This window comes from Oncorhynchus masou, unplaced genomic scaffold, assembly GCF_036934945.1.
Source record: "Oncorhynchus masou masou isolate Uvic2021 unplaced genomic scaffold, UVic_Omas_1.1 unplaced_scaffold_1648, whole genome shotgun sequence".
Classification (NCBI taxonomy): domain Eukaryota; kingdom Metazoa; phylum Chordata; class Actinopteri; order Salmoniformes; family Salmonidae; genus Oncorhynchus; species Oncorhynchus masou.
Window position 1 is genome coordinate 70,449 of NW_027006594.1, and position 23,696 is coordinate 94,144.

The following is a 23,696-nucleotide window of genomic DNA, read 5'->3' on the forward strand; positions in this document are numbered from 1 at the left end:
AATTATAGATCATCCCAACTAGAGACAAATCCAGTCTGTGTTGGGCTACCCATCTTAATTATAGATCATCCCAACTAGGGACAAATCCAGTCTGTGTTGGGCTACCCATCTTAATTATAGATCATCCCAACTAGAGACAAATCCAGTCTGTGTTGGGCTACCCATCTTAATTATAGATCATCCCAACTAGAGACAAATCCAGTCTGTGTTGGGCTACCCATCTTAATTATAGATCATCCCAACTAGGGACAAATCCAGTCTGTGTTGGGCTACCCATCTTAATTATAGATCATCCCAACTAGGGACAAATCCCAAGATGATACTATTGTTCCATCATTAGTTTCTTAATTTGTTTAATTTGTTTGTTCATTTAGTAATTCATTTATCCATCCATCCATTTATTTAGACAATAATTGATTAGTTCATTGATCAGGATCCTTTCTGCACCTGAGCAACCTCCTGTTGATGGCTGCTTTGTCACTCCAGGTTGTGTGTGTGTACTTTACGGTGTGTTGATGTACAGTGTCTGTGTGTGTGTGTATTTTACCTCTCTGTGGATTCCAATGGTTGAGTAATGAGTTGTAAATGAAAACACAGTTAGCCAGCTAGGTGTTTACTTTATTGTGTTAATGGAGGCTAGGTTAGCCCCCCCTCACACACACACACAGACACACACATACATTGACTGCTGTTTAGCACTCTGCCTAGTCTTCATTTGCTGTCACATTCTCAGGCAGGCCGAGTACCTCTCAGTGAACAATAAAAGCATGCAGTGTCAAAACGAATAGAAAACAAGCTCCATGTGTGTGTGAGAGGGTGTGTGCCTCTGTGCTCTCAGATGTACAGTACGTGTGGGTGTTGTTATATGTATATGCTAACCATAATCAGCACCACAGAGATGCACTCTTCCTTCTGGATGCTATTGCAGACAGAGTGAAAGCCCAGATCCAGGATCTGCTGCCCCTCCCCCAATCCTAACCTTAACCATTAGTGGGGAAAATGCCGAACTGACACAAGATCAGCATCTAGGGGCAATGTTACCCTGCTCCCATCATTGTCCCCGCTGATGTCCGTTACACTGATAGGCCAATCTCTGACCAATCACCCTGCGTTTTGGGTAGGAGTGATGTCATCCTGAGAAATTGAGGTGGGTAAGTCCTGTTTTGTCTTTCTCATCTGGTGGCCCTCAAACGGACACACACAGACACACACAGACACACACACACTGATACACGCACGCACACACAAGCTGTCCTCAAAGATGGTGTTTTAATGTGCCAGCTACAAAGGGCATACTTAAACTCACATGCTATATAATTATAGAACTGAATAAAAACTCTAAGTCTTCAGTCATCTCAGAGGTTCGTGACTCTAGAGGTCTGGCCTGCAGAGGCTATTTAAAAGGACACACACTGACACAGACTGGAGCCATATTCCAAAGAGAGGGGAAAGGGAAAATCTGGTGAAGCAGTGGAACAATAAGATCTGATGCATCACAATAATGGAGTCCATATGTTTCTGGTATTAAAACTGACTGGCTGATGTCCACCATGTAGAGGCTGGGTAGAGAGGACTGGCTGATGTCCACCATGTAGAGGCTGGGTAGAGAGGACTGGCTGATGTCCACCATGTAGAGGCTGGGTAGAGAGGACTGGCTGATGTCCACCATGTAGAGGCTGGGTAGAGAGGACTGGCTGATGTCCACCATGTAGAGGCTGGGTAGAGAGGACTGGCTGATGTCCACCATGTAGAGGCTGGGTAGAGAGGACTGGCTGATGTCCACCATGTAGAGGCTGGGTAGAGAGGACTGGCTGATGTCAACCATGTAGAGGCTGGGTAGAGAGGACTGGCTGATGTCAACCATGTGGAGGCTGGGTAGAGAGGACTGGCTGATGTCAACCATGTAGAGGCTGGGTAGAGAGGACTGGCTGATGTCCACCATGTAGAGGCTGGGTAGAGAGGACTGGCTGATGTCCACCATGTGGAGGCTGGGTAGAGAGGACTGGCTGATGTCAACCATGTGGAGGCTGGGTAGAGAGGACTGGCTGATGTCAACCATGTGGAGGCTGGGTAGAGAACACTGTAGACCACTGGCAGGTTGATCAAGACTGTGTGTGTGTGTGTGTGTGTGTGTGTGAGAGAGTAAGCAGTTGTTCAGTTGATGGTGTGTAACTCATCAGTGTCTTACTTCATGGGCTTCTGTGTGTAATGAGAAACAGACAAACCTTCAGTGAAACTATCAATCAACCCGTCAGTTGATTTCTGGAAACAGTTAAACCCTCCAGCCCACAGCTGTATGAGAGGGACTTTGTAGTCTGTTTTGTTGTTGTGAGTATCATATCGTATTCTGGGCTGTAGGCACCTTATTCTCTCTATAGGCTAGTGCACGTCTTTTGACCAAAGCCTATAGGGCTTGTCAGAGAGCAGCGTGTCAGAGAGCAGCGTGTCAGAGAGCAGCGTGTCAGAGAGCAGCGTGTCAGAGAGCAGCGTGTCAGAGAGCAGCGTGTCAGAGAGCAGCGTGTCAGAGAGCAGCGTGTCAGAGAGCAGCGTGTCAGAGAGCAGCGTGTCAGAGAGCAGCGTGTGAGAGAGCAGCGTGTGAGAGAGTAGCGTGTCAGAGAGCAGCGTGTCAGAGAGCCTCACCAACATAAGTAAAAATACTTGAAAGTACTACTTAAGTAGTTTTTGGGGTATCTGTACTTTACTATTTATATTTTTGACAACTTTTACTTTTACTTCACTACATTCCTAAAGAAAATCATGTACTTTTTTCCTCCATACATGTACTTTTGACACCTGACAACCAAAGTACATTTTAAATTCTTTAGCAGAACAGGAAAATGGTCCAATTCACAGACTTATCAAAAGCTCATCCCTTATCATCTCTACTGCCTCTGATCTGTTCCCCTAGCTATATGTAAATGATGTCTGATTGTTGGAGTGTTCCCCTGGCTATCTGTAAATGATGTCTGAGTGTTGGAGTGTTCCCCTGGCTATCTGTAAATGATGTCTGAGTGTTGGAGTGTTCCCCTGGCTATCTGTAAATGATGTCTGATTGTTGGAGTGTTCCCCTGGCTATCTGTAAATGATGTCTGAGTGTTGGAGTGTTCCCCTGGCTATCTGTAAATGATGTCTGAGTGTTGGAGTGTTCCCCTAGCTATCTGTAAATGATGTTGGAGTGTTCCCCTAGCTATCTGTAAATGATGTCCGAGTGTTGGAATGTTCCCCTAGCTATCTGTAAATGATGTCTGAGTGTTCCCCTAGCTATCTGTAAATGATGTGTGAGTGTTGGAGTGTTCCCCTGGCTATCTGTAAATGATGTCTGAGTGTTCCCCTAGCTATCTGTAAATGATGTCTGAGTGTTGGAGTCTTCCCCTGGCTATCTGTAAATGATGTCTGAGTGTTGGAGTCTTCCCCTGGCTATCTGTAAATGATGTCTGAGTGTTGGAGTGTTCCCCTGGCTATCTGTAAATGATGTATGAGTGTTGGAGTCTTCCCCTGGCTATCTGTAAAAAATGTCTGAGTGTTCCCCTGGCTATCTGTAAATGATGTCTGAGTGTTCCCCTGGCTATCTGTAAATGATGTCTGAGTGTTGGAGTCTTCCCCTGGCTATCTGTAAATGATGTCTGAGTGTTGGAGTGTTCCCCTGGCTATCTGTAAATGATGTCTGAGTGTTGGAGTGTTCCCCTGGCTATCTGTAAATGATATCTGAGTGTTGGAGTCTTCCCCTGGCTATCTGTAAATGATGTCTGAGTGTTGGAGTCTTCCCCTGGCTATCTGTAAATGATGTCTGAGTGTTGGAGTGTTCCCCTGGCTATCTGTAAATGACGTCTGAGTGTTGGAGTGTTCCCCTGGCTATCTGTAAATGACGTCTGAGTGTTGGAGTGTTCCCCTGGCTATCTGTAAATGACGTCTGAGTGTTGGAGTGTTCCCCTGGCTATCTGTAAATGATGTCTGAGTGTTGGAGTGTTCCCCTGGCTATCTGTAAATGATGTCTGAGTGTTGGAGTGTTCCCCTAGCTATCTGTAAATGATGTCTGAGTGTTGGAGTGTTCCCCTGGCTATCTGTAAATGATGTCTGAGTGTTGGAGTGTTCCCCTGGCTATCTGTAAATGATGTCTGAGTGTTGGAGTGTTCCCCTGGCTATCTGTAAATGATGTCTGAGTGTTGGAGTGTTCCCCTGGCTATCTGTAAATGATGTCTGAGTGTTCCCCTGGCTATCTGTAAATGATGTCTGAGTGTTGGAGTGTTCCCCTGGCTATCTGTAAATGATGTCTGAGTGTTGGAGTGTTCCCCTGGCTATCTGTAAATGATGTCTGAGTGTTGAAGTCTTCCTCTGGCAAAAAAACAAGAAAATGGTACCATCTGATTTACTTTATGTAAAGAATTTGAAATGATTTATACTTTTACTTTATTGTAGCAATTCTATTTAATTTATATACCCAAGTATATTTGCAACCAAATACTTTTAGACTTTTACTAAAGTAGTATTTTACTGGATGACTTTCACTTTTACTTGAGTCATTTTCTATTAAGGTATCTTTACTTTTACTCAAGTATGATAGCCTGAGCCTATTTACAGAGAGACACATGGACACACACGCACACACACACGTACACACACGCCTACACACACTGACTCAACCCCCTTTCTCTTTCATCCCCCTCTATATCTGTGCTACCCCTATCTCTCTCGCTCTATCTCCCCCTTTCTCTCCATCTCTCCCCTCTCTTTCTTTCTCAATCCATCTCTCCCTCTCTCTCTCTTCCCCTCTCTCTCGTTCCATCTCTCTCTCGCTCCCTCTCTCCCTCTCTCTCCCTCTCTCTCTCTCTCTCTCTCCTCACTCCATCTCTCCCCCTCTCTCTTCCCCTCTCTCTCTCTCCCTCTCCTCACTCCATCTCCCTCTCTCATTAAAGCTGCTTTTCTTTTATTTCGGGGATTTACACTATTTTTACTGTCACCTTGTTTGCATCCCAAATGCCACCCTAGTTCTTACAATGTGCACTACTTTTGACAAGGGCTCATAGGGCTCCAGTCAAATGTAGTGGACTATACAGTATAGGGAATAGGGTGCCATTCAAGACGCAGCCCTTGTCTCCTGGTTAAGATGAGAAGCTACAGCTGAGGGGAGAGTAACCTATTATACACAGCTTGGCATTTCAGATTCATTTCAGATTCATTTCTTTCTTTTCTCTGGCCCCCCAATGGTGGAACAAACTCCCTCACGACGCCAGGACAGCGGAGTCAATCACCACCTTCCGGAGACACCTGAAACCCCACCTCTTTAAGGAATACCTAGGATAGTATAAAGTAATCCTTCTCACCCCCCCCCTTAAATGATTTAGATGCACTATTGTAAAGTGGCTGTTCCACTGGATGTCATAAGGTGAATTCACCAATTTGTAAGTCGCTCTGGATAAGAGCGTCTGCCAAATGACTTAAATGTAAATGTAAATGTTTCTTTATGTTTTTGGGGGTGAGAATCTGTAATGCCATCTGTGTGTTCCGATGGGATACGCAGACATGGATTGCGTCCCAAATGGCACCCTATGGGTCCTGGTCAAAAGTTGTGCACTATATAGGGAATAGGGTGCCAGTTGGGCTGTAGACCCAGAATAGGTGACATGAATTAGGCACCAATTTCTTTAGTGACTAAAGCAGCTATGGGGATGAAAAGGCTACAAGGCTGGAAGGTTAGCAGTAAGAACAGACTTCTGCCACCTGAACATAATGTTGATTCACATTTACCTTTCATTCAAATCAGAGCCAGGGAGGGTAGCTTACAAGGTGTCCTTGGTGTGTGTGTTCTACCCTTGGCTAGGTGCAGGCAGTTTATTGTGTTTGTGTGTCCAGGCTTTTTATGCCTGGTAGCGGTGGTTGTTATGCTGGTAAGTTACACAGTAGTCCTGATGCTGTGCTGTTACCATGGGGATTCTACAACCCACAGTAGTCCTGATGCTGTACTGTTACCATGGGGCTTCTACAGCCCACAGTAGTCCTGATGCTGTACTGTTACCATGGGGCTTCTACAACCCACAGTAGTCCTGATGCTGTACACTTACCATGGGGCTTCTACAACCCACAGTAGTCCTGATGCTGTACACTTACCATGGGGCTTCTACAACCCACAGTAGTCCTGATGCTGTACTGTTACCATGGGGCTTCTACAACCCACAGTAGTCCTGATGCTGTACTGTTACCATGGGGCTTTTACAACCCACAGTAGTCCTGATGCTGTACTGTTACCATGGGGATTCTACAACCCACAGTAGTCCTGATGCTGTACTGTTACCATGGGGCTTCTACAACCCACAGTAGTCCTGATGCTGTACTGTTACCATGGGGATTCTACAACCCACAGTAGTCCTGATGCTGTACTGTTACCATGGGGCTTTTACAACCCACAGTAGTCCTGATGCTGTACTGTTACCATGGGGCTTCTACAACCCACAGTAGTCCTGATGCTGTACTGTTACCACGGGGCTTCTACAACCCACAGTAGTCCTGATGCTGTACTGTTACCATGGGGATTCTACAACCCACAGTAGTCCTGATGCTGTACTGTTACCATGGGGCTTCTACAACCCACAGTAGTCCTGATGCTGTACTGTTACCATGGGGCTTTTACAACCCACAGTAGTCCTGATGCTGTACTGTTACCATGGGGCTTCTACAGCCCACAGTAGTCCTGATGCTGTACACTTACCATGGGGCTTCTACAACCCACAGTAGTCCTGATGCTGTACTGTTACCACGGGGCTTCTACAACCCACAGTAGTCCTGATGCTGTACACTTACCATGGGGCTTCTACAACCCACAGTAGTCCTGATGCTGTACACTTACCATGGGGCTTCTACAGCCCACAGTAGTCCTGATGCTGTACACTTACCATGGGGCTTCTACAACCCACAGTAGTCCTGATGCTGTACACTTACCATGGGGCTTCTAATTTGTGTGTGTATGTGTGTGCATGTGTGTGTGTGTGTGTGTGTGCTGAGGGTAGCAGAACTACCGTTGACCCCTAGGTCAAGTCAACATTTCCTCTGACATACACAGATATTGTGTGTGTGACATACAGAGTAGAATAGTATGTGTAGGAGCACACTGATCCACCAACAGGCGAGATGGACTATGTTTCTATGTACATTGACATATCTTTAATCATGCTAAATAATGCTGTGATAGCTGACAGCTGTTATGAAGCATGCTATTTTGTCATATTAATGAATGTTTATGTTGCATAATGGTTCATGTGTTTTTTCCTGTTGAGGTACATTAGGGCTGTAGATTCCATGGTAGAGAGCCAGGTGAAATAGGAAAGGCTGGCTAGAGTCTGGACTCATCTGGAGAGGAGATGAGAGGAGTGAATGGATGCATTCACACACACACACACACACACACACACACACACACACACACACACACACACACACACACACACACACACACACACACACACACACACACACACACAGCTAACCCGATCCTACTGTACAGAGCATTTTCATGTCTGTTACTTAAGTCCAATCTGTCTGGAGATTGACATTCTCAACCAGAGCCAAGGTGTCAGTTACACAAACACATGTCTCCTGTCATGTCTTTATCCTCCTCTGCTCTCCTCCCCCTCCTCCTCCTCCTCCTCCTCCTCCTCCCAAGTATCTATGTGTGTGTGTGACTGCGAGATGTGTGTGTGTGTGTGTGTGTGTGTGTGTGTGTGTGTGTGTGTGTGTAGTGGGTGCTCAGCAGGGAAGAGAGTGCAACAGAGTGAGCATGTCCACATGGTTAAAAGATGGAACAAAGATGAGAGATGCTTTCCAGTCAGTTTTCCAGTCAGTTTTTCTGTTGGCTTGGTGTTGAGAGAGTGACCAGTCTTTCTCTTCTCCATCTCTGGATCCAGTTTGTGTCAACCTTGGATATTTAAAAACATTTTTTACCTTTATTTAACTCGCAAGTCAGGCAATAACTAGGCAAGAACAAATTCTTATTTTCAATGACTGCTGAGGAACGGTACTTTATCACATTTTGTACTGCCCAATATGACATCTCTCTCTAAATATTCACCCTGAGTATCGTGTGTGTCGTTTCTCCCTCTAAATATTCACCCTGAGTATCGTGTGTATCGTTTCTCTCTCTAACTATTCACCCTGAGTATCGCGTTTATCGTTTCTCTCTCTAACTATTCACCCTGAGTATCGTGTGTGTCGTTTCTCCCTCTTAAATATTCACCCTGAGTATCGTGTGTGTCGTTTCTCCCTCTTAACTATTCACCCTGTGTATCGTTTCTCCCTCTAACTATTCACCCTGAGTATCGTGTGTATCATTTCTCCCTCTAAATATTCACCCTGAGTATCGTGTGTATCGTTTCTCCCTCTAACTATTCACCCTGAGTATCGTGTGTATCATTTCTCCCTCTAAATATTCACCCTGAGTATCGTGTGTGTCGTTTCTCCCTCTAACTATTCACCCTGAGTATTGTGTGTGTCGTTTCTCCCTCTAACTATTCACCCTGAGTATCGTTTCTCCCTCTAAATATTCACCCTGAGTATCGTGTGTGTCGTTTCTCCCTCTAACTATTCACCCTGAGTATCGTGTGTATCATTTCTCCCTCTAACTATTCACCCTGAGTATCGTGTGTGTCGTTTCTCCCTCTAATTATTCACCCTGAGTATCGTTTCTCCCTCTAACTATTCACCCTGAGTATCGTGTGTCGTTTCTCCCTCTAACTATTCACCCTGAGTATCGTGTGTGTCGTTTCTCCCTCTAACTATTCACCCTGAGTATCGTTTCTCCCTCTTAACTATTCACCCTGAGTATCGTGTGTATCGTTTCTCCCTCTAACTATTCACCCTGAGTATCGTTTCTCCCTCTAACTATTCACCCTGAGTATCGTGTGTGTCGTTTCTCCCTCTTAACTATTCACCCTGAGTATCGTGTGTATCGTTTCTCCCTCTAACTATTCACCCTGAGTATCGTTTCTCCCTCTAACTATTCACCCTGAGTATCGTGCGTGTCGTTTCTCCCTCTTAACTATTCGCCCTGCACTCTCAGCCAAAAACTCTCTTTGTGGAGCATGGTAATATTTGGGTTTGAGTTTAATGGCATGAGTTTTTACTAGAGAGTAAATGGGGGTCAGTGTGCTTTGGGGACTCTCCTATTTTCTTATTTGTATCTGAGTCACTGTAGCAGAGGTGGTTCACTGAACTAAAGCTTACGCAATGACAATTCCTCAGACCAGGGCCTGTATTCACAAAGCATCTCAGAGTATGTTTTCATCCATGTATTCTTAATAATAGTGATCTAAAAGGCCAAACTGATCCTAAGTCAGCACTCCCACTCAGAGACGCTTGACGCATACGGCCCCTGAGTGCATATTCACAAAGCATCTGAGTAGGAATGCTGAATCAGAATCAGATACCCCTTCTTAATCATTATGATTTACAGTAAACTGACCCTAGATCAGCACTTCAACTGGGTTTGAGAACACGGGCCCAGAAGAGCTATGAGATTTAGCTCAGAGGTATAATTTGTTCTGGAGTCATGCAGACAACTCAGGTTGAAAGTCAGTCACATCAGGTTAGGGTCAAAGGTTCTGTGTGTGTTGCTGTCTGCCTCGATGCTGCCCTGCATCATTTCAACATGACAGTGTTGTTTCTAAACAGCCCCGTTTTCCACTAGTCAACCAAGAGAGAGACACGGTGACACAGTTGTGTATTGTTAACAATATCACTAACCTGATCCTACAGTACGTTGTCTTTGTGGCTTTATGTTTGTGTTACTATCAGTTAAATCTATCTAGAACATACACATACACACACACACACACACACACACACACACACACACACACACACACACACACACACACACACACACACACACACACACACACACACACACACACACACACACACACACACACACACACACACACACACACACACACACACACACACACACACACACACACACACACACACACAGCTAACCCGATCCTACTGTACAGAGCATTTTCATGTCTGTTACTTAAGTCCAATCTGTCTGGAGATTGACATTCTCAACCAGAGCCAAGGTGTCAGTTACACAAACACATGTCTCCTGTCATGTCTTTATCCTCCTCTGCTCTCCTCCCCCTCCTCCTCCTCCTCCTCCTCCTCCTCCTCCTCCCAAGTATCTATAATTCCATCCAGCGTTATTCGCGGTGAACCCAAGTTCAAGCAAATCTGTATTACAAAATGATACCTTCCTGTTTGACGTAACGTAAGCAGTCACCTTCTTTATGGGGAATCCATTTCCTGCTGGATTGAATGGAACATGATGGATTTAGTTCCATATTGTGCTCCTTTGTTGGGGGAGTATCTGGATCTAAGCTCCGCATGTTGATTGGATGGAAAGGCCTTGATTGGTGGAACCTCACCTCACCCCTAGAGGATTAGATTTGTTGTCACCACTGTCTTTCTGATCTGATTTCTCTCTCTATATCTATTTTATTGGCTGATCTCCCCATCACTCTGTCCTCTGTGTGATGAGTAGTCTACGGGTGTGTGTACGGGTGTGTGTACCAGGCCAATGAATAGGACAATGGGACATCTTCCCTGGCTTGTTACTGTTCTCTCTCTCTCTCTCTCTCTCTCTCTCTCTCTCTCTCCACAAAGCTTCCACACACACGAGAGCGATGTGTAGTTTAAACCGTAGTGAGGTGCCTTTGACACGTTATGCAAACCTTAACGTTCACTAGGAAAGATTGAATACCTCCATATTTGTGTGTGATGTGAACTACGGTTCATAAACACAACTCATGTTGAGGTTTCTGAACTACGGTTCAAGATTATATGTCATGTTTAGAAATCAAACCTTTAATTCTCAGGCTTTATTCTTTGGTATTTATGCATGAAATGGACTATGGTTCAAAAGCAGTATTCTGGTGTATTGAGGATTCCCAGGCCTTTTCCCACTATTGTTAGGTCTGTGTGTATCTACTATTCTGTGTGTGTGTGTGCATGTGTGTGCTCACATTCAGGTACAACCTTTGTGAGCAGTTGGCATGGGCATGTTCAGTTAATGGGTACAGGACTCCAGACTACACTGCTATGGCCATTGTGTGTGTGTGTAAGAGTGAGAGACACTCACATACTTCTGTCAGTCTGCGCTCTTTATGCCAGGTCAGGGGGTGTGGTGGCCCTTGTAAGATGGGCACTGCCCTCCCAGTCCTCCGTTGGGGCTGGGCGGCACTGCCCTCTCAGTCCTCCGTTGGGGCTGGGCGGCACTGCCCTCTCAGTCCTCCGTTGGGGCTGGGCGGCACTGCCCTCTCAGTCCTCCGTTGGGGCTGGGCGGCACTGCCCTCTCAGTCCTCCGTTGGGGCTGGGCGGCACTGCCCTCTCAGTCCTCTGTTGGGGTAACTGTTGTGGGCGGCACTGCCCTCTCAGTCCTCTGTTGTGATAACCTGCTATAGGAAACACTAAAGCTGCTGTTAGTCTGTGATAACCTGCTATAGGAAACAGTAAAGCTGCTGTTAGTCTGTGATAACCTGCTATAGGAAACACTAAAGCTGCTGTTAGTCTGTGATAACCTGCTATAGGAAACACTAAAGCTGCTGTTAGTCTGTGATAACCTGCTATAGGAAACACTAAAGCTGCTGTTAGTCTGTGATAACCTGCTATAGGAAACAGTAAAGCTGCTGTTAGTCTGTGATAACCTGCTATAGGAAACAGTAAAGCTGCTGCTAGTCTGTGATAACCTGCTATAGGAAACAGTAAAGCTGCTGTTAGTCTGTGATAACCTGCTATAGGAAACAGTAAAGCTGCTGCTAGTCTGTGATAACCTGCTATAGGAAACAGTAAAGCTGCTGTTAGTCTGTGATAACCTGCTATAGGAAACAGTAAAGCTGCTGTTAGTCTGTGATAACCTGCTACAGGAAACACTAAAGCTGCTGTTAGTCTGTGATAACCTGCTACAGGAAACACTAAAGCTGCTGTTAGTCTGTGATAACCTGCTACAGGAAACACTAAAGCTGCTGTTAGTCTGTGATATCCTGCTACAGGAAACACTAAAGCTGCTGTTAGTCTGTGATAACCTGCTATAGGAAACAGTAAAGCTGCTGTTAGTCTGTGATAACCTGCTATAGGAAACAGTAAAGCTGCTTTTAGTCTGTGATAACCTGCTACAGGAAACAGTAAAGCTGCTTTTAGTCTGTGGTAACCTGCTACAGGAAACACTAAAGCTGCTGTTAGTCTGTGATAACCTGCTATAGGAAACACTAAAGCTGCTGTTAGTCTGTGATAACCTGCTATAGGAAACACTAAAGCTGCTGTTAGTCTGTGATAACCTGCTATAGAAAACACTAAAGCTGCTGTTAGTCTGTGATAACCTGCTATAGAAAACACTAAAGCTGCTGTTAGTCTGTGATAACCTGCTATAGAAAACACTAAAGCTGCTGTTAGTCTGTGATAACCTGCTATAGGAAACACTAAAGCTGCTGCTAGTCTGTGATAACCTGCTATAGGAAACAGTAAAGCTGCTGTTAGTCTGTGATAACCTGCTATAGGAAACAGTAAAGCTGCTGTTAGTCTGTGATAACCTGCTATAGGAAACAGTAAAGCTGCTGTTAGTCTGTGATAACCTGCTACAGGAAACACTAAAGCTGCTGTTAGTCTGTGATAACCTGCTACAGGAACCACTAAAGCTGCTGTTAGTCTGTGATAACCTGCTACAGGAAACACTAAAGCTGCTGTTAATCTGATAACCTGCTATAGGAAACACTAAAGCTGCTGTTAGTCTGTGATAACCTGCTATAGGAAACAGTAAAGCTGCTCTTAGTCTGTGGTAACCTGCTATAGGAAACACTAAAGCTGCTGTTAGTCTGTGATAACCTGCTATAGGAAACAGTAAAGCTGCTGTTAGTCTGTGATAACCTGCTATAGGAAACAGTAAAGCTGCTCTTAGTCTGTGGTAACCTGCTATAGGAAACAGTAAAGCTGCTGCTATGCTCCCTCTCCTCTCTCTCGCTCTCTCTTTCATTCCCTCTGACACACACACACACACACACACACACACACACACACACACACACACACACACACACACACACACACACACACACACACACACACACACACACACACACACACACTGAGACACAAACACAGCAGTAGCTCCTCCTACACCGTGGTTGTTTTTGGAAGTCTAATTGGATCCCATGCTGCCTTTAATCCTGTCCAGCACAAAGCAGACCACCAGGTGTGTGTGTGTGTGTGTGTTGTGTGTGTTGTGTGTGCGTGTGTTGTCTGTGTGTGCATGTGTGACAAACTACTGCTGTGTGTGTGTTCGTGTGTGTGTATAAAAAATGTCCTTGACCTAGATGTGGTGCAGCTTCCAACAGAATCCAACTATGTCAGGAAACAGCACAAGAAGTTACCTGTACAACACAAAGGTTGAGTCTTAAATGTCACCCTATCCCTTATATAGTGCACTACTTTTGACCAGGGCCCATAGATTTTTTGCCATAAGGTTTGCACTATATATGGAATTTGGGGGCATTTGGGACACAAACAGATGTACAATGGTCAGGAATGACAATATTCTTAATATAGGCATATATTTTGGAAGGAACTGTTACACACACATACACCAGGTTTAATCCAGGGGAAAGATATGACCCCTTATTGATGTCACTTGTTAAATCCACTTCAATCAGTGTTGATGAAGGAGGACTTTTAAGCCTTGAAACAATTGAGAGATGGATTGTGTATGTGTGCCATTCAGAGGGTGAATGGGTAAGACAAAATATTTAAGTGCCTTTGAATGGGGTATGATAGTAGGTGCCAGGCGCACAAGTTTGAGTGTGTCAAGGATGACAATGCTGCCGGGGTTTTCCATGCTCAACCGTTTCCCGTGTGTATCATGAATGGTCCACCACCCAAAGGACATCAGGCCAACTTGACACAACTGTGGGAAGCATTTGAGCCAACATGGGACAGCATCCCTGTGGAACGCTTTTGACAATTGAGGCTGTTCTGAGGGCAAAAAGGGAGCAACTCAATATTGGAAGGTGTTCTTAATGTTTTGTTCACTCAGTGTACGTAGGTTTCATATTGTGTCATTACTTGTCAGTGGAAGACTGATCTCATGCTATAGGAATTCTGATGATCATAGCTGGAAATTATCTCTCTTTCTCTCTGTCTCTGTCTGTCTTTTCTCTCTCACTCTAGCTCTCTCTTCCTCTGTCTTTCTGCTCTCTCTTCCTCTGTCTTTCTGCTCTCTTTCTTTTTCTTCTGTTTTCTTCACTTGTTACGGTCTATACCACTGTCCTTCTCTGTCCTCTCCTCTAATGGCAGAAAGCTAGCTTCATTTCAAAAGAAAGGCCCTGTAACGTCCAGTTCTTTTCATATATCATGAACCTTTCTCTCTCTCCCTCTCATCCTTTTCTTTCTCTCTGTCTATTCCAGTGCCTCTTCCTCCCACAGCCCTCTGATTACCTTTGTCTTCCACCCTGCTGTGTGCTTCAGCCATGATGTAATACCAGCCTAATCTAGGCTGAGCTTCATTTGACAGTGCTGCTATTTACCTGTTTTGTTTTAATACAGAATTTACCCCAGAAAGTCCAGTTGAGCTTAGGAGAAGTGGTGTAGTCTGCTCAGCTCTGTACATTTCTCCCTCTGTCTGTCTCTCTCTCTCTCCTACTGCTCCTGGCCTATGTCCTGGTTTTGACAGAAATGAAAGGAACATTGGCTTCTCTTCAACAACGCTGTTTTAAACGTCTGAAGCCTTTCCTGTCAGAAACGATACGCTCCAAAACATTGGCTCGTCATCGCAGTATTTCCACACACGCATGCATCCACTCAAACACACGCATCCACTCAAACGCAAGCATCCACTCAAACGAATCCACTCAAATGCATGCATCCACTCAAACGCATCCACTCAAACGCATGCATCCACTCAAACACACGCATCCACTCAAACACACGCATCCACTCAAACACACGCATCCACTCCAACACACGCATCCACTCCAACACATGCATCCACTCCAACACACGCATCCACTCCAACACACGCATCCACTCCAACACACGCATCCACTCCAACACACGCATCCACTCCAACACACGCATCCACTCCAACACACGCATCCACTCCAACACACGCATCCACTCCAACACACGCATCCACTCCAACACACGCATCCACTCCAACACACGCATCCACTCCAACACACGCATCCACTCCAACACACGCATCCACTCCAACACACGCATCCACTCCAACACACACATCCACTCCAACACACGCATCCACTCAAACACACGCATCCACTCAAACACACGCATCCACTCAAACACATGCATCCACTCAAACGCATCTACTCAAACGCATGCATCCATTCAAACACACGCATCCATTCAAACGCATGCATCCACTCAAACGCATCTACTCAAACACATGCATCCACTCAAACGCATCTACTCAAACACACGCATCCACTCAAACGCATCCACTCAAACACATCTACTCAAACACACGCATCCACTCAAACGCATCTACTCAAACACACGCATCCACTCAAACACATGCATCCACTCAAACACATCCACTCAAACACATACATCCACTCAAACACATCCACTCAAACACACGCATCCACTCAAACACATGCATCCTCTCAAACACATGCATCTACTCAAACACACGCATCCACTCAAACACATCTACTCAAACACACGCATCCACTCAAACACATGCATCCACTCAAACACATCCACTCAAACACATACATCCACTCAAACACATCCACTCAAATGCATCTACTCAAACACATGCATCCATTCAAACGCATGCATCCACTCAAACGCATCGACTCCAACACACGCATCCACTCAAACGCATCCACTCAAACACATCTACTCAAACACACGCATCCACTCAAACGCATCTACTCAAACACACGCATCCACTCAAACGCACCTACTCAAACACACGCATCCACTCAAACACACGCATCCACTCAAACACACGCAACCACTCAAACACATGCATCCACTCAAACACATGCATCCACTCAAACACATGCATCCACTCAAACACATGCATTCCAGATGTAAGAGCTGGTATTTACCCTGACCTTGCCTTAAAGGGAGAGTTCATCTAAAATATGTGGAATTAGACATGAAACGCAGAAATGCTAATATCGTTGATATTGACTTACATTGGGGTTTTTGCCACGAATATGAACAAAAGTTGTATTTCGGAGACATTGGCCAGGTGAATAAACCAAACATGAAATGATGTATTACCTTAAAGGGTGCTTTGGATTAACTATCCCTTTAAATGTGTGACTTTGGTCTGCCTCTAAAAACCAGAAGTGTTGAAAGAGTATGTCTTAGGCTGGGAAAGACTGGTACTAGGAGATCTGTGAACCTCTAGTAGTAGTGTGTGAAGAGTAGAACTATAGTGCCCTGTTAGAAAGAAAACACACACACTTGAGTGCTGGCTAACCTGTTATTATATAGGCCTGTGATTTACCGTGTGGTGCTGAGTGGACACCGTGGCACATAGTAAAGGGGCTGTGTCTGTGTCGAGGCCTGACATCTTTTATGCAAGTGTGTGGCTGAGTTGGAGAGGAAGAAAGAATTCCACCCATTAATACACTGTGCGTGTGTGCGTGTGTGTGTGTGTGTGTGTGTGTGTGTGTGTGTGTGTGTGTGTGTGTGTGTGTGTGTGTGTGTGTGTGTGTGTGTGTGTGTGTGTGCGTGTGTGCGCGAGGCCTTACTTGTCTTAAATAGAAAATATTCAGATCAGATGAGCAGACACTTGACTGAAGCCTTCCGGGAGAACCTTTTTGTCCTCCTGAGACAAAGGGAAGAAAGAGAAGGAGGGAGGGATGAGAAAAGGAATGAAATGAATGAGTGAAGACTCACCATATGAGGCATCGCTGCTCTGCTCTCACTAGATGAGCACCACTGAAACTAAAGCTCTGCTGAGCTTCGCAAAACGGAGGAATTCTCAAGACATCAGACAGGAATAGTTTTGATATTTTATATGGAATAATAGGCTTCAACTTATTGCTTTCAACGTCAAAACTACAAATTGGTAGAAAGACTAAATTCACCTGGGGTTTTAGCGTTTGTGTTTTTAGGTTTTATAACTGACTGTAATTACATCGGAAAAGCTTTAAATATGTCAAGCTCGTGACTTTGTTGTGACTGAAAGTTGGCTCCCAGTGTTCCTAACGTAAACTCCTAATGTTCCTCTAAGTGGGAGTTGGAGTCAGTCATTTGGCTCTATGGGGCTGATAGGAGATGTTAGGTTTAGACGAGAGTATACACACACACGTACGCATGCGCAACAGCAAACCATTTCAACCTTGTACAACTGTCTGCCAGTTTCCATCAAAACATTCCTCCAGATGAATGGAAAAGATAGTCACCATCTAAAATAATGTAAATGACATTCAACAAGTTATTAAACCATTTCAGCCTGACATGCAGCCCGCCAGACTCCATCAGAACAAACTGTCCTTGTGACAGACAGACATGCAGCCCGCCAGACTCCATCAGAACAAACTGTCCTTGTGACAGACAGACATGCAGCCCGCCAGACTCCATCAGAACAAACTGTCCTTGTGACAGACAGACATGCAGCCCGCCAGACTCCATCAGAACAAACTGTCCTTGTGACAGACAGACATGCAGCCCGCCAGACTCCATCAGAACAAACTGTCCTTGTGACAGACAGACATGCAGCCCGCCAGACTCCATCAGAACAAACTGTCCTTGTGACAGACAGACATGCAGCCCGCCAGACTCCATCAGAACAAACTGTCCTTGTGACAGACAGACATGCAGCCCGCCAGACTCCATCAGAACAAACTGTCCTTGTGACAGACAGACATGCAGCCCGCCAGACTCCATCAGAACAAACTGTCCTTGTGACAGACAGACATGCAGCCCGCCAGACTCCATCAGAACAAACTGTCCTTGTGACAGACAGACATGCAGCCCGCCAGACTCCATCAGAACAAACTGTCCTTGTGACAGACAGACATGCAGCCCGCCAGACTCCATCAGAACAAACTGTCCTTGTGACAGACAGACATGCAGCCCGCCAGACTCCATCAGAACAAACTGTCCTTGTGACAGACAGACATGCAGCCCGCCAGACTCCATCAGAACAAACTGTCCTTGTGACAGACAGACATGCAGCCCGCCAGACTCCATCAGAATCAGAACAAACTGTCCCTGTGACAGACAGACATGCAGCCCGCCAGACTCCATCAGAACAAACTGTCCCTGTGACAGCCAGACATGCAGCCCGCCAGACTCCGTCAGAACAAACTGTCTCTGTGACAGACAGACATGCAGCCCGCCAGACTCCATCAGAACAAACTGTCCCTGTGACAGACAGACATGCAGCCCGCCAGACTCCATCAGAACAAACTGTTCCCGTGACAGACAGACATGCAGCCCGCCAGACTCCATCAGAACAAACTGTCCTTGTGACAGACAGACATGCAGCCCACCAGACTCCATCAGATCAAACTGTCCTTGTGACAGACAGACATGCAGCCCGCCAGACTCCATCAGAACAAACTGTCCCTGTGACAGACAGACATGCAGCCCGCCAGACTCCATCAGAACAAACTGTCCCTGTGACAGACAGACATGCAGCCCACCAGACTCCATCAGAACAAACTGTCCTTGTGACAGACAGACAGACAGACAGACAGACAGACATGCAGCCCGCCAGACTCCATCAAAACAAACTGTCCTTGTGACAGACAGACAGACAGACAGACATGCAGCCCGCCAGACTCCATCAAAACAAACTGTCCTTGTAACAGACATGCAGCCCGCCAGACTCCATCAGAACAAACTGTCCTTGTGACAGACAGACATGCAGCCCGCCAGACTCCATCAGAACAAACTGTCCTTGTGTCAGACAGACATGCAGCCCGCCCGACTCCATCAGAAGAAACTGTCCTTGTGACAGACAGACATGCAGCCCGCCAGACTCCATCAGAACAAACTGTCCCTGTGACAGCCAGACATGCAGCCCGCCAGACTCCATCAGAACAAACTGTCCCTGTGACAGACAGACATGCAGCCCGCCAGACTCCATCAGAACAAACTGTCCCTGTGACAGACAGACATGCAGCCCGCCAGACTCCATCAGAACAAACTGTCCTTGTGACAGACAGACATGCAGCCCGCCAGACTCCATCAGAACAAACTGTCCTTGTGACAGACAGACATGCAGCCTGCCAGACTCCATCAGAACAAACTGTCCCTGTGACAGACAGACATGCAGCCCGCCAGACTCCATCAGAACAAACTGTCCCTGTGACAGACAGACATGCAGCCCACCAGACTCCATCAGAACAAACTGTCCTTGTGACAGACAGACAGACAGACAGACAGACAGACATGCAGCCCGCCAGACTCCATCAAAACAAACTGTCCTTGTGACAGACAGACAGACAGACATGCAGCCCGCCAGACTCCATCAAAACAAACTGTCCTTGTGTCAGACAGACATGCAGCCCGCCAGACTCCATCAGAACAAACTGTCCTTGTGACAGACATGCAGCCCACCAGACTCCATCAGAACAAACTGTCCTTGTGTCAGACAGACATGCAGCCCACCAGACTCCATCAGAACAAACTGTCCTTGTGTCAGACAGACATGCAGCCCGCCAGACTCCATCAAAACAAACTGTCCTTGTGTCAGACAGACATGCAGCCCGCCAGACTCCATCAGAACAAACTGTCTTTGTGTCTTTCCTCTTTGTTTTACAGACAGACAGACAGACAGACAGACAGACAGACAGACAGACAGACAGACAGACACAGACCATTATGTTTTTCTAGCAGACAGCAGCATTTGAATAGAAAGACAGCTGACATTTAGAGACAGACATTACTGTCATTGACTCATGACCAAGCCACTGGGTTATGTCTCTGTGTGTCCTCTCTCTCTGTGTGTGTGTGTGTGTGTGTGTGTGTGTGTGTGTGTGTGTGTGTGTGTGTGTGTGTGTGTGTGTGTGTGTGTGTGTGTGTGTGTGTGTGTGTGTGTGTGTGTGTGTGTGTGTGTGTGTGTGTGTGTGTGTGTGTGTGTGTGGTCACACAGAAAAACACCTACACCGACATTGTTACAGAAATACTCTCTACATTGTGGGGGTCGGGGGTCACCTTTCTCACACAAACACACAACATCTTTATACCTAATGTGAATGACATGTATTACCGGTCATCTGCATGACTCATGACTGTGCTAGCCCACTGAGCTAAAGCCTAGCTCACTATCACCACCTCAGCTACACATACACAAAACACACAGCTCAAAACACACAGCTCAAAACACAACACACAGCTCAAAACACACCACACGCAGCCAAAACACACAGCTCAACACACAGCTCAACACACACAGCTCAAACATAGTTACATTACAGAAAGGAAGCAATGGAGGTTGTATAAGAAACCAGGATAACAAACAGTCTGAGGTCAGAAGGGGTCAGAGGTTAAATAATACTATTGTCTAAGCTATAAAGAAAGACTTTGCTCTTTGGAGTACTGTAGGCAATAATAGCTTTGGGATAATGCACTGTCAGAGTGACTAAGCTACCCCTGGGAAGCTACAGAAATTCTAGATTAGGGCAGAAATTTTGATTGATTTATTGATTGGTTGTTTGGTGGGTTGCTTGTTTTGCATGAACAAAGCTGCTGCATAGACACAGATATATAGGCTGTGTCCCAAAGGCACCCTGTTCCCTACATAGTGCACTACATTTGACAAGTTCCCTTTGGCCTCTGGTAAAAAGTAATGCATTGTATAAGGAATAGAGTGCTGGTGGTCCCAGCGCGCACGACCCACGTGGAGTTCCAGGTCTCCGGTAGCCTCTGGAACTGCCGATCTGCGGCCAACAAGGCAGAGTTCATCTCAGCCTATGCCTCCCTCCAGTCCCTCGACTTCTTGGCACTGACGGAAACATGGATCACCACAGATAACACTGCTACTCCTACTGCTCTCTCTTCGTCCGCCCACGTGTTCTCGCACACCCCGAGAGCTTCTGGTCAGCGGGGTGGTGGCACCGGGATCCTCATCTCTCCCAAGTGGTCATTCTCTCTTTCTCCCCTTACCCATCTGTCTATCGCCTCCTTTGAATTCCATGCTGTCACAGTTACCAGCCCTTTCAAGCTTAACATCCTTATCATTTATTGCCCTCCAGGTTCCCTCGGAGAGTTCATCAATGAGCTTGATGCCTTGATAAGCTCCTTTCCTGAGGATGGCTCACCTCACCGCGACTTTAACCTCCCCACGTCTACCTTTGACTCATTCCTCTCTGCCTCCTTCTTTCCACTCCTCTCCTCTTTTGACCTCACCCTCTCACCTTCCCCCCCTACTCACAAGGCAGGCAATACGCTCGACCTCATCTTTACTAGATGCTGTTCTTCCACTAACCTCATTGCAACTCCCCTCCAAGTCTCCGACCACTACCTTGTATCCTTTTCCCTCTCGCTCTCATCCAACACTTCCCACACTGCCCCTACTCGGATGGTATCGCGCCGTCCCAACCTTCGCTCTCTCTCCCCCGCTACTCTCTCCTCTTCCATCCTATCATCTCTTCCCTCTGCTCAAACCTTCTCCAACCTATCTCCTGATTCTGCCTCCTCAACCCTCCTCTCTTCCCTTTCTGCATCCTTTGACTTTCTATGTCCCCTATCCTCCAGGCCGGCTCGGTCCTCCCCTCCCGCTCCGTGGCTCGACGACTCATTGCAAGCTCACAGAACAGTGCTCTGGGCAGCCGAGCGGAAATGGAGGAAAACTCGCCTCCCTGCGTACCTGGCATCCTTTCACTCCCTCCTCTCTACATTTTCCTCCTCTGTCTCTGCTGCTAAAGCCACTTTCTACCACTCTAAATTCCAAGCATCTGCCTCTAACCCTAGGAAGCTCTTTGCCACCTTCTCCTCCCTCCTGAATCCTCCTCCCCCTCCCCCCCTCCTCCCTCTCTGCAGATGACTTTGTCAACCATTTTGAAAAGAAGGTCGACGACATCCGATCCTCGTTTGCTAAGTCAAACGACACCGCTGGTTCTGCTCACACTGCCCTACCCTGTGCTCTGACCTCTTTCTCCCCTCTCTCTCCAGATGAAATCTCGCTTCTTGTGACGGCCGGCCGCCCAACAACCTGCCCGCTTGACCCTATCCCCTCCTCTCTTCTCCAGACCATTTCCGGAGACCTTCTCCCTTACCTCACCTCACTCATCAACTCATCCCTGACCGCTGGCTACGTCCCTTCCGTCTTCAAGAGAGCGAGAGTTGCACCCCTTCTGAAAAAACCTACACTCGATCCCTCCGATGTCAACAACTACAGACCAGTATCCGTTCTTTCTTTTCTCTCCAAAACTCTTGAACGTGCCGTCCTTGGCCAGCTCTCCCGCTATCTCTCTCAGAATGACCTTCTTGATCCAAATCAGTCAGGTTTCAAGACTAGTCATTCAACTGAGATTGCTCTTCTCTGTATCACGGAGGCGCTCCGCACTGCTAAAGCTAACTCTCTCTCTTCTGCTCTCATCCTTCTAGACCTATCGGCTGCCTTCGATACTGTGAACCATCAGATCCTCCTCTCCACCCTCTCCGAGTTGGGCATCTCCGGCGCGGCCCACGCTTGGATTGTGTCCTACCTGACAGGTCGCTCCTACCAGGTGGCGTGGCGAGAATCTGTCTCCTCGCCACGCGCTCTCACCACTGGTGTCCCCCAGGGCTCTGTTCTAGGCCCTCTCCTATTCTCGCTATACACCAAGTCACTTGGCTCTGTCATAACCTCACATGGTCTCTCCTATCATTGCTATGCAGACGACACACAATTAATCTTCTCCTTTCCCCCTTCTGATGACCAGGTGGCGAATCGCATCTCTGCATGTCTGGCAGACATATCAGTGTGGATGACGGATCACCACCTCAAGCTGAACCTCGGCAAGACGGAGCTGCTCTTCCTCCCGGGGAAGGACTGCCCGTTCCATGATCTCGCCATCACGGTTGACAACTCCATTGTGTCCTCCTCCCAGAGCGCTAAGAACCTTGGCGTGATCCTGGACAACACCCTGTCGTTCTCAACTAACATCAAGGCGGTGGCCCGTTCCTGTAGGTTCATGCTCTACAACATCCGCAGAGTACGACCCTGCCTCACACAGGAAGCGGCGCAGGTCCTAATCCAGGCACTTGTCATCTCCCGTCTGGATTACTGCAACTCACTGTTGGCTGGGCTCCCTGCCTGTGCCATTAAACCCCTACAACTCATCCAGAACGCCACAGCCCGTCTGGTGTTCAACCTTCCCAAGTTCTCTCATGTCACCCCGCTCCTCCGCTCTCTCCACTGGCTTCCAGTTGAAGCTCGCATCCGCTACAAGACCATGGTGCTTGCCTACGGAGCTGTGGGGGGAACGGCACCGCAGTACCTCCAGGCTCTGATCAGGCCCTACACCCAAACAAGGGCACTGCGTTCATCCACCTCTGGCCTGCTCGCCTCCCTACCACTGAGGAAGTACAGTTCCCGCTCAGCCCAGTCAAAACTGTTCGCTGCTCTGGCCCCCAATGGTGGAACAAACTCCTCACGACGCCAGGACAGCGGAGTCAATCACCACCTTCCGGAGACACCTGAAACCCCACCTCTTTAAGGAATACCTAGGATAGGATAAAGTAAT

General features: G+C 46.8%; 1 pseudogene; it reads left to right on the top strand.

Annotated features, from left to right (window-relative positions):
- The first annotated feature begins 16,024 nt into the window (after positions 1-16,024).
- LOC135531566 (toll-like receptor 4) overlaps positions 16,025-23,696 on the top strand; it is a 31,216-nt pseudogene continuing 23,544 nt past the window's right edge.